This window comes from Heterodontus francisci, chromosome 28 (assembly GCF_036365525.1).
Source record: "Heterodontus francisci isolate sHetFra1 chromosome 28, sHetFra1.hap1, whole genome shotgun sequence".
Taxonomy (NCBI): domain Eukaryota; kingdom Metazoa; phylum Chordata; class Chondrichthyes; order Heterodontiformes; family Heterodontidae; genus Heterodontus; species Heterodontus francisci.
The window spans coordinates 28129412-28140556 of NC_090398.1; the positions used below are offsets into that span (position 1 = coordinate 28129412).

Sequence of the window (11145 nt, forward strand, 5' to 3'; positions counted from 1 at the left end):
CTTTATGTCATGTCAAATTTGAATTGTTATGTAATGTACTTTTACAGATTTTATGAATAAAGTATATTTTTGGAAGAAATGACAATGGGATAAGGAAAGAAAGTAAAAATGGTTATAACTCACTGCAAGTCCCATTCCGCTTTCACCACTGTGCTTGCTGACATATATTGGCTCCCTGTCAAGCAATGTGCCTTCATGTTAAAATTCTCATCTTTGTTTTCAAATCCCTCCATGGCCTCACACCTCCCTATCTCTGTAATCAACTCCAATCCCACAACCCTCCAAGATACTGGCCCTCCTCTAATTTTGGCCTCTTGAGCATCCCTGATTTTAATGGCTCCACCATTGGTGGCCATGTCTTTATCGCCTAGGCCCCAGGCTCTGGAATACACTCCCCTACACCTCTCTGCCTCTCCGCTTCAGTTTCCTTCTTCAAGACATTCATTAAATCTTACCTCTTTGACCAAGCTTTTGGTCATCTGACCCAATATGTGGCTCGGTGTCGTCTTTTGTTTTGCAATGCTTCCGCAAAGCTTCTTGGGATGTTTCATTATGTTAAAGACACAATATAAATATAAGTTGTGGTTGTCTAGAGGAGGTGTCAATGGGGAAATGGAGGTCACCACCAACAGCTGCTGAATAAAATAATATAAAATAGACTGAGGGCAGAGGTTCTGCTGTAAAACTATTAAACTGGTTGTTGACTGTAGAGGCTGTAAAGAACTGAATTGAAAGATGATCTGCTGATCCTTGAGCTTTACACTAAACTTCACTAGAACCAGGCAGCAGGCTGAGAATTCAAAATAAGTGGGAAGCCTCTTAGGACAGAGATGAGGAGAAATTTCTTTACTCAGAGGGTTGTGAATCTTTGGAATTCTCTACCCCAGAGGGCTGCGGAAGCTCAGTCATTGAATATGTTTAGAGCCGAGATTGACAGATTTCTAAATCCAAATGACATAAGGGTATATGGGGATAATGTGGGAAAAAGGCATTGAAGTGGATGATCAGCCATGATCATATTGAATGGCAGGGTAGGCTCAATGGGCTGAATGGCCGACTCGTGCTCCTATGTTCCTAGAGACAGCAGTGTGGAAATCGAGACCAGAATGAAAATGACAGGAAAGCAGGAGCTTGTGGTCACACTCACTGACAAAACAGACACCCAATCTGCATTTATTCTCCCCAACATGGAGGAGATGATGTGGTGAGCAGTGAATGCAGTTACTAATTGAAAGAAGTACAAGTAAATCACAGTTTCACCAGGCAAGGAACGTCTTGAGCTCCGGGACGATGAGAAGGAAGAAGGTAAAGGGACAAGTATTGTGTCTCCTGTGGTTGCATCGGAAGATGTGGTTGGAAGTGGGGAGGTAGGTTGGGGGTGCCTGAGGAGTAGACCAGGGTGTCGCAGAGGAAACAGTCAATGCATATGTCCTGGTTTTTATCTTTATTATCTTAAAGGAAACTGCAAAATAGTTTTGTTCTGATTAGAAAATAATGTTTCTGTACTTGTAGTGAATAGTATCCTTTCTAACTGAAATGACCCATTTCTATAATGTATCTTCCAGCAGCACACGAAGAATGATAGAATTTTGTTACCCAGACACATTAAATCATTTTTTGGAACATAAATTGCAGGCTGTTTGTAGAAACAACATAGATCTGAAGCCTGCAAAGTATAGTTGTAAAATTTGCAGTTCATTGGGGAAACACTGGAGCAATTCAGTGGAATTTTCTCTTCCAGCCAAAGTGGGAGCCCCTCAATACATATATTGTGTCTGGAGGGTGACCCCAATAAATATTCAATCTCCAATCCCCCCAATGACATCCATTCTGTCTGGAGAGTGATCCCGATAAATCTTCAATCTCCAATCCCCCCAATCACATTATGTCTGGAGAGTGATCCCGATAAATCCTCAAATTCCCCCAACTACTGTTCATATTTCTAGAGACAGTGTTTCATTTCTTCAAAAAGAAAGAATAGGCTTTTTAGCATTATGCATTCTACATTAAATCATTCAATTACTTATTCTGCTTTTCTCTGATCTATATTTTATTACAGGCTTGTAAATGAGATGTAATATATAGCAAAAGAGAAGAAATTAATTGCTGATGGCTTCTATTTTCTCTTGAGTTCTCGCTCTCTCAAATGTAGAAGTTCCTTCTGTAAGTTCCCAATGAGGTACCATTAATAATTGTTTTGTTTGTGAGGAATTACTATGCAAATATCTCACTTACAGTAAGACAGGTTCCTTACCCACCGCTACTTTGGATTTTACAGCTAACTGGATTCACATCCAGTCTCTCAGAGTCAACAGTGTCAGTGCAAGATTGTTCGAAACCCAGTCATGAACTCTTATACATTGGAATGTGCACACTAAACATTAACTCACAGCCGCAGAAATATTTTTCTTCTGTGATAGTTCAGCCCCATGTTGTGCAGTAATAGGTGAATATTAAGTGAAGTGAACTGACTACAATAGTCACACTTCCCAGTCAGTGTTGTGACTGTACTGCTTTCTTTTGCTGGTAAAACATTTTGCTGAGGATATTGTCCCATCAACTTTCACTGTTTGTTGATGACGCTACTAAAGTAGACTTGGAAATTGGGAGTTTGGCCCCTGGATGTAGTTCATCCAGAAAATATAAAGGAATGGCCACTGAATCTAAAATAGCAAATGTGGTCCAAAAACAGGCAAGACATGGGGACTGAATGAACTCTAAATGGGGACTGAAATTCAAGACATGGAAAATAAATTGCCTCTAACCTGAGAGTGAAGATCAAGACATGGGGAATGGACTGTGCCTAACCATGGACTGAAGATTAAGACATAGAACTGCTTCTGATAATGGACTGAAATCGAGACATGGAACATGGATTGTCTCTAACTAGGGACTGAAGATCGAGAGATGGAGAATGAACAGCCTTCAAACAGGGACTGAAAATCAAAAGATGGAAAATGAACTTCTCTAAACTGGGACTGAACATCGAGACAGGGAGAATGAAGTGTCCCTAAATGGGATCTGAAGATTGGGGGACATGGAGAATGAACTGTTTCTAACCGGGCACTGAGGATTGAGACACGGAGAATAAACTGTCTCTAACCATGGACTAAACATCGAAACATGGAAAATGAACTGCCTCTAACCAGGGACTGAACATCAAGACATAGGGGACTGCTGGAGGTGATGATACCCTGAAGGAGTGCAGTCCAGAACATGACAGCAATGGGCAAGGGACTATACAGGAGTGAGCAACAAAGTGGAGAAATGCAGTCATTACAGGAGATTCCATAGTCAGGGGAGAGGCAGGCATATCTGTAACCATCATCGTGAGAACCGCATGGTGTGTTGCCTCCCTGATGCCAAGGTAAAGGACATCACAGAGACAGTAAAGGATAATCTGCAGGGGGAAGTGAGTGAGCCAGAAGTTGTGGTCCACATTGGTGCCAACTACATAGCAAGGGCAGATCTTGAGGTCCTATGATCAGATTTTCAGTAGCTAGGGAGCAAGTTAAAGAGTAGGACCTCGAAGGTAGTAATCTCTGAATTGCTCCCAGTGCCAAGCACTAGCGAGAGTCGAAACAGGAAGATAGGGACAATCATGGCTTGAAGCATGATGCAGGAAGGGGAGCTTCAGATTCCTGGAGCATTGGGAACAGTTCTGGGGCAGGAAGAACCTATTCAAAAGGGATGGGGTGCACTTCAACAGGACTGGAAACAATGCCCTCGGAGGGAGGTTCACTAGTGTTTGGAGAGGGTTTAACCTAAATTGGCATGGGCTTGTGCAGCAGCATATAGCAGTAGAAAAGAGGAATAAGGTGCATAATTTGAGAGTGTTTGATAATACACTTCCACATTAGATAGGAGCAGACTGAGAAGGGTGATGAGGACTTCAAAGACTGGATTACAATGCATGTATGTAAAAGCACAAAATGTGGTGAATAATGTTGGTGAGCCATAAGCACAAATATGGGAATATGATGTGGTGGAAATAACAAAAACGTGGCTTAAAAATAGCGAGGACTGGCACTTGATATACAAAGATATATATTGTTCATATAAAGATAGAGAAGAAAAAAAGGCAAGTGGGCTGGCATTACTGATTCGGAAAGACATTGTAGTGTTGGAAAGAGGGGATGTCCTTAAGAACATTTTTTACACAGCGAGTGGCAATGACCTGGAACTCACTGCCCACGAGGATGGTGGAAGTGAAGACAATCAATCATGTCCTCTAACTGTACTCCTCCTCGCTCATACCAGGAATACCCAAAACCAATAAAGTAGTGTTGCAAATAAATACAGGAAATGCTGGAAATACTCAGCAGGTCTGGCAGCATTGAGAATGAGAGGCACGATTTAAAGTGGTTGGCAAAAGAAGCAAAAGCAACATGAGGAAAAACCTCTTCACACAGCGAGTGGTTAAGATCTAGAATGCACTGCCTGAGCATGTGGAGGAGGCAGGTTCAATCAAGGCATTCAAAAGGAATTAGACTGTTACCTGAAATGGAAGAATGTGCAGCATTACAGGGACAAAGGCTGGGGAATGGCATTAGGTAAATTTCTCATTCTGAGATCCAGTGCAGACACAATGGACCGAATGGCCTCCTTCTGTGCTGTAACAATGCTGTGATCTGTGGAGAGAGGATCAGAGTTGACGTTTCTAATCGGATGTGACTCTTGTTCAGAACCCTGAAGACAGTGTTACCTTCAACATCCTCCATTGAAAGTGAAATATTTACAGTGAGGCTCTCACCTTGTCCACCCAATCGTGCTTCACCCATTCTCCATATTACTGAAAGCTCAAGCATGCTGCTATGATGTAACATGTATCCAATAAGCCAAAGAGGTATCTAACTGCTCCTCCTCTGTACCTAACGTTGCCACTGGAACCATGTGGGCTCCAGGCTCCAAAGTTGGAGAAGTTAAAGTGGGTGAGGAAGGGATCACTGGACGTATTCCTTGTCCTAAAGATGCCTTTCTTTTTACTTTTGGAGCTGGGGGATCCTCCAAACACCACCAGACACCAACAATTTCTATCTCTGCTGGGCTAGCTAATACCATCACTTGCTGCCCTTCCATTCTCTTCACAGGACACGGGGTGATAGGAGCCTCTCTAACTACTCTGCCTGCTTGGTCTCAGCCAGCTACACATGCTGCAATTTAAATATTCATTTCTATAAATTGTAATTCCTGATCTGTTCATTTGAAGATGCCTTTTCTGCGTCAGAACAGTCCTGGCTGCTCCAAATGCCTGAAATCTCCAGTTTTCTATCTTTTCCTCAGCTGCCATTAGTCGCTCTGTAAGTTCTGTAACTTCCTTATTTCTGGCCTCAGCCTCTTCGCCTAACTTTTGAATTGACAGCATTGGACACTAACAAAAATGCCTTCTTCTTCTTGTCACTTTTGAACTCTAATCCCTTACATTTTCACCGGACACTCAGCTAAGGGCTTCAGTGTCTCTCGCCATCCTCCTGTCATTGTTTCCTCTCCTATCTCAAAAGGACCTTTAGGTTCAATCCATTTATAAGGAAATCACCAAACGTCATCCATTGTGAACTGGATTTGGCGAAATATGAAGAAACACATTGACTTAACGATATCTGAAATAAAAAAAATAAATCATATCTGAAAGATCACGTCTGTTTATATTATAACATCACGTCGGGGTCATCAATGTGTTAGGACTGCTTGGATGTTCTATTTTGTTCTTTTCCTTTAAACACAGGCATCAGTTGTAACAACTTCAGAATCAGATCCTTATGTTACGCAATTCAACATGAATATTCAGCCAAATGACAAAATATGATTCCAGTATGGTTACATGTTTCTTTGATACTGAGTTCAAAATTTGCCACAAGAATTCAGTTACAACACTTTACCATTCCAGCCTGACTACAGCAACAGGAGCTTGCTCTAAACACTCACACCAATTCTACCTTTGATCTATACATTCCATGCATATTCACACGAAATTAAAATAAATGATAACGCACACAAGGTAAACTTCAGGTAACATGGAGTCAAGAAGATAAACTCAGGTTCATCAATCTCTCCCAATGATTCCATTACTATGGTTATAATGTCCACCCAAGTTGTGTTACATTATTTCTATAAACAGTGAGTAAACATCTCCCAGTCCCTCAAGACATGGAAGAATGACTGACTAATTCCTTCAGATTCTCGTCCTTTACAAAGCAACCCTGTTCAGCAGAACTGAAAGCTGTTTTAATCCATCATGTGTTGATCCCATAAGCAGTCCAACACATTGAGATACAGTGTTGTGTGAACTGACATTCCCACTCGACCCAAGGTGTGTGTCCTATCGGTATTTACATTTCAATCCTCACACCAATATTAGGACCCACCCAAGGAGAATGTCCTATTTGGAATTCACATTAAAATCCGCACAATAATATTTGGACACAAAGATATTGTCCTTTAGGGATTTACATTTAAATCCTCGTGCCTATTGTTATGACTGACTGCTCCAGTCAAAGCCCTCAATCATAATATATGATTCTGATTGTGGTGGGTGAAATGCACTGTTAATTCAATCCCATCCCTCCACAGATCGCCTAACTTATCATCTTAAACTTTCCAAATTAAAGAAAGACCCAGCCAAATTGTATCATCTATTAAACATCGCCCCCACTCCACCCCCACCATGAGGCTAACCAAACCAGGTGTTTTTAAATCAACAAATTAACTGTTTAATTAGAAAAACTAAATTCTTAAACACCACAAAGATATAAACAACATTTAAAATAGAAAAAAATGGTGCCCTTGCAGATTTACGCTCCTGCCTGGTGTGGAACAGTCCAAGGTTGCTTGAAGTCCTCACAGCCATCTGATGGGGAAAAAAAGGTTCTTCAACAGTAGAACAGTCTGTAGTCTAACTCAGCAATTGAAATTTGAAATGCTTTCCTTCTCCAGCAATGAATTTCACCAATTAACAACTTGCAAACGCTTTTTAATGGATCAGTTTGGCTTTAGAGTTTTTGAGGGATAACAGACTGTCACCGTCTAGCTTCCCTTCCTTCAGTTTAAATTATCAGAGATCTCTGTTTTGGCTTTACTTTTTAGAATTTTGATAAAGAATAATAAATAAACAGACTAAATTCTCTTCCTTCAGTTTAAATGCTGTGAGAGCTTGCATTTCAGGTGCTAACATACAACTGTCTGTCTGTTTCTCTGAGTTGGAAAAGTCTGTTTCCACAAAAGCCAGTTCAAAATTAAATTGTAACAATGTATCTCTCGATTTCTAGTCCCGAATGGCTGTATCCCAGGCAACGAGAATGCACTCTTTGACTCAGTCTTTAGAGCTTGTTGCCTTGAAGCAGTATGGCTCCATTTCCAGCCTTAAAGGCACACCGCATTACCCCCTCCACCCTCCCCCCCTCCAAAAAAAAACTACAGGATCATAGAACTATATGAAGACTAAGGGAGATAGATTCATTTGGGATACAGATTCAATTCCTCAAACCATTATTTGGAAGCAGGGAGTGTGTACTTTTGGGCATTGACATTTAAATCCTCACACCAGTGTTCGGACCCAAACAGTGTATCATATTACAGATTTACATTTAAATTCTCACCCCAATATAAGGACACAGGAACAGTGTCCTATTGTGGATAGACATTTACTTCCTCACAACAATATTAACACACATAGCTCCTGTTGGAGCTTTACATGGAAAAACTCACGTCAGTATTAGATTCTAATGTGAGTGACCTATTTGAATTTACGTTTGAATCCACGCGCCAATATTAGGGATCCAGGAATAGTGCCTGTTCGGGATTACCGTATAAATCCTTAAAATAATATTGGAAATCAAGGAGAGAATCCTATTGTGATTTACATTTAAATATTCACACCTATATTAGTTACCAGGGAGAGGGTCCCATTGGGATTTATATTTTAATCCTCATATTAATAATCCGACCCAATGAGCGTGTTCGATGGAATTTACATTTCAACCCTCTCACCTGTATCAGCACCCAGTGACAATGTTCTAATGTTGATTTAATTTAAATCCTCACTCAGTTATTAAGTCCCAAGAAGAGGTTCCTATTTTAAATCCTCACACTGGTATTAGGATTCAGGAAGTGTGCCCTATCCCGGATTTGCACTTACATCTTAACATCAACATTTTGACCCAGGCAGAGTACCTGATTGGGGAATAACATTTATATTCACACTGCAATGTCAGGACCCATAGGGAGTATCCTAGGAGGAATTTATATCTAAATTCTCACAACAATATTAGAACCCAGTGTGCGTGTCCTATTGGGATTTACATTTCATTCCGTGCGCTAGCTTTAGCAGCTGGTCGGATTGTCCTTTCGGGTTTAAATTTTAAATCCTTACATCAATACTAGAGCACGAGGAGAGAGTCCTATGTTGATTTTCATTTAAATCTTCACACCATTATTAGGATGCAGTGCGAGTGGCCTATTGGGATCTACAATTATATCCTCACAATAATATTCGGACGCAGGGATAGTGTCCGATTTGGCATTTACATTTAATCCTGAAACCAATATTAGGACCCCATGAGTGTGTCCTGTTGTTCATATTGTAGGATCGAGCGGTGGGAAAACCTGGTTCTGATTTCCCGATGGTCCATCCGCCGGAAGCACCCGCCCTGACCACTGTACAAAAATGGGCTGGAAATACTGTTCGAAGTTCCCCTCTATGATCCGATTTAATAAACCATCAAATATATATTGCTTGTGGCTCGGTGGTTTTTGTGGTGAGCAATTGCTTTTGGAACTAATTCATTGGTATTGTGTACTTTGAAAACCTTGTTTTTTGAAGAGTCCCCGTTTTTAGAATTTTACTATCTCCAGTTAGCGAACAGCTTCGCCATCACTATCGGCACAGTATGGTTTTATTTAGGACTTTCCCCTGAACCTGTGTCTGTGAAGGAGAGGAAAAGGGAAATGATGGGGAGAAGCAGAGCAGCACTGGCTTCAGGAAGGAGTCTCCCAGGAGTGCCCAGTGCCCAATATTAGAGATCTGTGACCGCAGGTCACCAGAATGGAAACAAAATGCAATATATCTGTAAAATATGCCAGTGCAGTATCACAGAGCTCTCCGCCACAGTTACCAAGGCTCCTGGCGTAAAACATCCTAATTTCCTTTCCACATGTTATGGCATAGAATCTACCATACAGAAACTGGTCATTTCTCCCAACGAATCCCAGCTGGTGTTTATGCTCCACAAGAACCCCTTCCACCCTACGTCATATAACGCTGTCAGTACATCATTCAATTATTTTCTCCCCATGTACTTATCTAGTTTCCTCTTAACTGCATCTATACTGTTCACATCAACGAACAGTGGTGGCAAGTTCCAAATTCTCATCACTTTCCGAGTAAAGCAATTCTTCCTGAATTCCCCATTTTATATATAAATATATACATGGGGAATTCTATGCTACATGATGCACAGTTTTTCACTCCACCACAAATGGAAACACCTTCACTGCGTCTCCCCATACTTCATAATTTTAAAGACCTCGATCACTTCACCACCCAATCTTCACTTTGCTGGAAAATCAATACGCCAGGGTGTTCAGTCCTTGATGTTTATAACCTCCTTGTACATCATTGTTGCATCTCCTCCAGTTTCACTGTATCCTTTTTGTGACGTGTCTTCATCAAAAAAACACTGCAAATTCTCCAAATCATTCTGCCATATCTCAGTAATGCTAAATAATGAAATTAAATCATTTTGTTTTCTTTTCTTTTGATAATCCCAGTGACAATGCTGGTTCTGAGATTCTGGACCATTTTAATCGCAGTCTCTCCCCTCTCCTAAGTGTTCCTTCAGCATCAGGCGGTTCTGGTCAGGGTAACCGATGCTGTCCAGCAGGTTTCTTGAGGGACTCAGGCAGCACTTCCTTATGTTTGGCAGTGGGAGCAGGAAGTAGATGATAAGCATTCTGTGAGTCTTCCACTGATATCGGACAGGTCAGTCTGATTGAAGGTCGGTCTGTCAGGATATGATATCGGCGCGTTGAAGGATATTTTGGCCACAATTGTACATTGTTGTTGAGTTGTCCGATGAACAACACAATAACTTTCTTTACACAAAGCAGTTCTGATGATCAGTCAGCGATCTGAATCGTTAAATCAGTTTCCCTCCACATAGATGCTGTGTGACCTGCATTCTCTGGAGAAAAGCTGGATATTAAAATATAAAAATGAGGTGTCACATTCCTCCCTCTCTTTGTTATTACCATTGCTGCAATGCCTTTAGAAGCCGTCGCTTTTTATCATCTCGAGGACACGGCTTGAGACCGCCCTGACATAGCGATTTCTGCAGGGGACAGTTGAGGGTCCATTACTTGAGAATAGTCACTGAGCTGTGACAGTCTCTGCCCCAGTGCTTATTATAGGTGAACGCGCTGTTAATCGGTGCTGGGATTCCTTTCCTGTGCTGAAACAGTAAACTGTGATGATTCGTGTTCAGTACCACGAATGGAATAGTGACAAGTGAACCCCACTGATTATTGTAAATGCACCGAACCATCCAGACATACATTGGAGAAGGATTGGGAAGGAAGGATTGTCCATTATAACAATTGCAACGTTCATTTATATCACGCTTTTTACTTAGTAAAACACGCCATGTCTCTTCACATGAGTGTAACCGAGAAAATATGAATCCTCCGCCAAAGAATAAAGACAATAGCAAAATGATCAGACATTTGTTTTAAAGGAGGAGAGATAGAGAGGTTTTGGGAGAGAATTCCAGAGTTTAGGAGTGTGGTTAATAAGATTGGTGAGTTACAGATGCAGATTGCGATTTGGAAGTATGATGTTGTGGCTACAACAGAGACCTGGCTCAAAGAAGGGCAGGACTGGGTGTTAGATATTTCTGGATACAAGGTGTTCAGGAAAGATAGGATAAGGACAAAGTGGGGGTGGTGGGGGTTGGGGGGGTGGGTGGTGGGGGGGCGAGTGGCGGCATTGATTAAGGAGAACATTGCAGTGCTGAAGAAAAAAAAAATCCCACAGGGGACGGGAACAGAATTTTGGTAGGAAAAACATGGAGAGACAATATATAGGTAAAAAACGGGATGAGGTCCGACAAGCAGAATTGAGGGAGTTAGGAGCCAAATTAAAAAGTAGGACCT

At 41.3% G+C, this 11145-nt stretch overlaps 1 long non-coding RNA gene across 1 annotated transcript; it reads right to left on the minus strand.

Annotated features, from left to right (window-relative positions):
• Positions 1 to 498: 498 nt before the first annotated feature.
• On the minus strand, positions 499 to 10282 carry LOC137385160 (uncharacterized). The gene is made up of 4 exons (XR_010977740.1): positions 8369 to 10282; positions 5423 to 5600; positions 4499 to 4631; positions 499 to 632 (listed from the first exon to the last, which is right to left on the minus strand). It is a non-coding gene; the product is annotated as an uncharacterized lncRNA (long non-coding RNA).
• Positions 10283 to 11145: the final 863 nt, after the last annotated feature.